Below are 5,832 nucleotides of genomic sequence, written 5' to 3'. Positions count from 1 at the left end.
GAAATCTGGCTGAACAACAGGATGAGATTTGTGTTCAGTTGCCAGTGCCATTAGCTGCTAACTTTTGGACTTCACACTTACAAAGATAGCTGTAACTCTTCCCAACCTCTGAATATTACATAGCTAGCATAGCTACTAAGCTTTGCACATTTTAAGGCTAGCATTAGCTGGTAACTATGATAATTTAAAGAGTAGCATTAGCTAACCTCTGGGCAATAGGCTAGCATGACCTACTAACCTTTGCATATTGCCAGGCTAGCATTAAGCTACATGACACGGTGCCACTAACGGTAGCTGATAACTTTTCTCTTCATGAATTTAATGGTAACATAAAATGAAAACATGTCAGTATCATTAGCTGCTGTTGTATGGAAAACAAGGCTAGCATGCAGCTAAGCAGTGCAGCTTCACTAACATAAATCAGACACTGTAAGGCTAGCATTAGCTGCTACATTTGGTAATTTCAAGGCTAGCATTAGCTGCTAACCTTTGGACATTAGAAGGCCAAGCATGAGCTGTTAACTTTTGGATGGTTCAAGGCTAGCTAATACACTTCTCCACTTAATTATCTTGTGATTTGGTTTAAATGTTTTATACAAAAGTCATGTCACAATGATAAAAAAAAAAATGGTGATTAAAGACAAAGATATAAACATTAATTTAACATAAGCTGTTCATTAAATCACAAGTAAATACAAATATAAACATGAAATACATGTTTCCATTCAAAGAAACACCAACCATGAAAACCACTCCTAGAACAAAAGTTGTGTATTTCAGGAGGATTTTGTTTGTTTGTTGAACATCTGTTTGTGTTTGTTTTTTTGACAGTTTTACTTCTAAATTTTCCTCCCTTGTATGTTCACATCAGACACGAGGAGGAGAAACGTTTCAGAGTGGGAATCCCGGACGAGACGGCGCTCATCGGTCGGTTTGTAACTCTCAACAACCTCTTCAGTTAACAGAGTTCACTTCAGGTCGGTTTATCTCCTAACTGTGATCAGATTTATATCTTCTTTTGAAACAGCGTACAAACTGGAGTTCACTAATACTTTACTGTGTTAGTGTTGGTAGTTGATCACATTCTGTTTTTGTGTTATTAATGAATGTCAGCTGATCAATAATCAGATATATTGATTGGCGTAACACCATGGTGAACATGCTGACAAATTAAACGAAAGCTGATGTCAAAACAGCCATTAAACTAATATTTATTCTACTGTTAAACAATCTTATTTTATCTGCCTTATTATTTACTTCTCTCATGAAGTGGGACAGAGAAACTTTCAGGCATAAAATTCCTCATAGCCACAAGTCAGTGAATTAAAATGCTAAAACTGTAATGATTTATTTAAGTACAGCCGGTGCAGTGACGTCGTCTGAAATCACAAAAGTGACAGAAATATCTTAAACAGTTTGACGTTCATTTAAAACCAGTATCTTGTTTTTATATTACGGATCCATCGAAAGATAATGAACCAACAAAGCTTTATTTAGTTTTCATTTGCATCTGTTGGTATTCATCATGTAATTATAGAAGTTGTGATGATCACGTCTCCTGATGTGAAGAAATGATTCAGTCGTGTATGTTCGTTTCTACCTGAGCACAGATTTTCAACCTGATAGAAACTGATGTTTTAAGTGTTTTTACAGCTGAAAGAAAACAGACTCTCATAGATAGATGGACAGAACAATAGATAGATAGAATTAAAGGCTTAGAATAAAGTAAAAATAGAAACTAGAAAACCATAATAATGATGAAATATGTTATTGGACGTTTCCACATATAATCAATCTATGTTCATGTATTAAAAATATATATATGATGATTTTTTATATGGTTTACCATGTTGTGAGCAAATATGTTATATATTTGATTTATATATGTAAGTTTATTAAAACAACAGAGGCAACATATAAATATTCTATGTTTTAGTCATTAATTTCATGACATTAAACATGTCTACCTTCACATCCTGGGAGAGTGGTTGTTCTAATTTCTAGATAGATAGAAAGAACAAAGATAGACAGTAAATGTATAATATGTGAAGTATTTACAGTGTCTAAACTTATGGTGACAGGAAACATTTAGGAGAGATGAATCTGACAGATGTGATGAAGACAGGAGCTTCAGGTCACATTTTATTTGTTCATCAGGTTTCTTTGTGTTTTTCTGCTGCGTTGATTTTAGTTTGAAAGAAAGAAGCTGGAAGTCTGAAGAACGTTCTGGAAACTTTATGAAAATGTTCCTGAGCTTCTAAACAAAGAAAAACAACAAGAAAGGAAATTATTTCAAAAAAAAGATTAAAATTAAATGAGATTATCTTTCATTTGAAAAACAAAACACACACACATGTATGCAGATGGTTGACCCCCACACACACTCCTCCCCACCCACTCCCATTGTGTGACTTTCACACCCAGTCCCTATAGAAATACCACACACACACACACACACACACACACACACACTCACTCACTCCCTCTTGACTCTCCAGACCATCAGGGGTCTATACATCGCCCTGGCAACCCGGGGCTCGCCTAGCAACAGCTGGTGTGTTAACAGGCTACTAAGGCAGCTTGAACCCCCCCCCCATATGCATGCACACACACACAGCCTCATTAAGGAGTGTGTGTGTGTGTCACCATGTGCAGCTCAGCGAGGTTCTTGTCAGTGTTTTTCTTTTTCATGTTTCCACATATGAACATTAACATTTACTCCAGTAGTTTCCATCTGTAGAACTTTGATACTTTTATTAATTTAATATTGTACTTTTTATTCCACTTTTAACATTAAGATTTTGCATTAAGCTCATAAAATACAACACACGTAAAAAAGCAGCGTCCTCTGTTTGTTTGCAATTCTATGAAAGAACTTCATCTAAACCGCTCAGATGGTTTCATTTAAATGTTTATTATTAATGTAAATTATATTATATTACATATGTGTATATATACTGTGATATTTTACTAAATTAAAGTTATAATCTGTAACTCCTCCACATTAAAATGTCTAAAAACATGTTCTTACACCATCACAAATGTTTCCATCAATTCTCAAACCAGAGAAATCTGTCATTTTATCATGGTAACGTTTCATTGGTCGCCATTGGTTATGTGTCAGTTTTAAGTCTCATTTTTAAGATTCACTTTTTTACACCTCGGTGGTTTTCAGCTCTATATTCGAACCAGATGATTTTAGTCGTTGGACGTCTGGATCTGAGGTTATCAGAGAAACAAGTCGAGGAAACGTTTTTCCACCAACATTATCAGGTATGAACAGGTTTTATAGACGTGGGTAAACCCGCCAATAAAAGCCGGTTCACTCCTTTTCCACCGTCAGTCGAGTTTGTCTTTCGGTTCGTGTTCGACCCGGGTGTGAATGCTGATTGAACGTTTTTCCAGCCGGATGTTAGTGAGTCTTAGCAGGTTTTTTGACCTGTGAAACAGAGACTTTAGACAGCTCAGCTCCCAGCTGAGTGTTTGCTGGTTATAATCAGCTGGTCTGTTTGTTGACACCTCCGTGGATAATTCAGCTGCTGGTAAACAAACAAACAAACCACTGACACTGAAGGAATCCAAACCAGGACAAGCTGAAGACAGCAACTCCCATGATCCCATGCTACTTCATGACATCACCAATCTGTCGTTTGTTATTGTTGTGACTGAGAGACCCAGGAGGCAGAAGCTACAGGATCTCAGAGCATCCACAGGTACACAACTTTAATAATATACTTTTCTAATATTTCAATAAAATGTCACTTTTGGTTGGGTTTGTATTTTCAACTGCAAAGTCAAAATGATGCTAAAACCTCTTTCTCCACTTGTGTTTCAGTTGACTTTGAAATGTATGATTCGGTGTGACACTGGTCTCTTGGACCAGCTCGGCCAGCGGCTGTTCACCGGCCTGAGGCCGAACCACAACACGGTCAGTGGGAACAGATTCAATTAACACTGATAACGTCATAAGACATGTTTGCTCTGTTTGCTCTGCACAGTCAGCTCTTCTTCAACCCTGTCAGATAAAAAAACGTGACATTTATTTTAAAGTGTTCATCAGAGAAGATTATTTGGTCTCAGTTTATATCTCAGATTTGAACGCTCGTCTCTCCTGTTCGTCCCACGGTCACGACTTAAACTAAAAGGTGACTCAGTCTTTGTTGCTGCTCCAACATTATGGAACCAGTTTCCTTCAGATCCTAGATGAGCTCCCTCCATCTTGATTTCTAAATCTCGACTAAAGACACATTTTTACTCACTGGTCTTTTTGACTCGCCAAACTTTAGGTCCGTTGTCATGTTCATAATTGTGTTTTTACTCCTTGTTTTTAAGTACATGTCCATTATCTTTCTGTATACAGTATATTTATGTGTTTTCACTGATTTTATAGATTTGTTTTACTTTATTTTAATGACCTTTGTGTAGCACTTGTATCAGCTTTAAACGAGCTCTAGAAATAACAATGTGCTGCACATTGTGAGAGATAACGCTGACCCAAGTCCATCAACTGTTCGTCTCTCCGACAGTAAACCTCCTTTAAGGTACTTTTTGTGTTTTAATATGTTCTTCCATCTGTGGTAGTTCATCACCAGTCGGGTCGTGTTGCGTTCAGCAGCAGTGGTTGTAGCAGGAGGTGGCGTTTGATGCAGTGTGTCGGAGCAGCCACTGGAGGGCAGCACTGCACAGGTTTTAATCCTGGACAGATGAAGTGTTACTGAGGTGGTTGTTGGATGTTTAATGGCCAAAGTCAAGAGTGAAGAAGACTCTTATAATGAAGCTGAGTCAAAACTACTTCCATTCATGTTTGTGTCATGGGCACCACCTAAAATCACAAAGTTTATGTACTTTATGTTACTGTCTGCTTGTTTGTCAATTTTCTTAATGAATCAATTATGTAAAACATTGGAGTAGATACATTATGATAGTGGATAGTCAACTTGTTACTGACTGATGTAACACTGTGGAAAATAACCCAGAACAGAGTCTTCAACAGTAAGGGTGTGGAAGACAGAAAGCAATGCAGTACTTTCACTTTCAGATTTGTAGAGTGGCATTTCTGGGATATGGTCTCTCTCCCCCTGTGTGTGTGTGTGTGTGTGTGTGTGTGTGTGTGTGTGTGTGTGTGTGTGTGTGTGTGTGTGTATATATGTATATAAAGGAGCTACAGACTAAATCGAGACAGAACTCTCCCTCCCTCCTGATCAGAGGTACGTAGCAACTCTGTTGTTTCAGTGATGATGTGATGCTGCAGATTATAGAGGCATTAACATCATGTTCTTTGTGCCTTTCTCAGACATGTTTAATGATATACTCTCTCTAATGGAAACACAGTTTTGTTGAAATTTGTTTTCTTTCCTTTTTTACATACTGCCTATACTTTCACTTTCAGATTTGTAGAGTGGCATTTCTGGGATATGGTCTCTCTCCCCCTGTGTGTGTGTGTGTGTGTGTGTGTGTGAGAGCAATTGCATCATTTCTGCTCCACATGTAAATGTGCTCCATGTAATGTTGGATAAATAGGCAGAGCTGGGTGTCGGCTCATGGGGCTCCAGCTCCGGATGTTTAAAATATAACTTCAACTTGGTGTCATTCCCTCTCAGTCTCTCTGACTGGACCGAGAAATTAACGAAGCTATTTGGGAAATATCGCCATTTGTAGGTCGCCAACAACTTGCTGCTTGAAACTAAACGCATGATCGTTTCATTTTTGGTTTCGCGCTGGACGAGCCAGGAGGGAGAATGAGTGAGAGAGCAAAGAGGAAGGGACAGGAAGAAACCTGTGGACCAGAAGAGGAAACAGGAAGAGGAGAGATGATGGGGGGGGTGAGACAGG

Source organism: Seriola dumerili, unplaced genomic scaffold (assembly GCF_002260705.1).
Source record: "Seriola dumerili isolate Sdu_G_001 unplaced genomic scaffold, Sdu_1.0 BDQW01005112.1, whole genome shotgun sequence".
Taxonomy (NCBI): Eukaryota; Metazoa; Chordata; class Actinopteri; order Carangiformes; family Carangidae; genus Seriola; species Seriola dumerili.
This window is presented reverse-complemented; position numbering follows the sequence as displayed.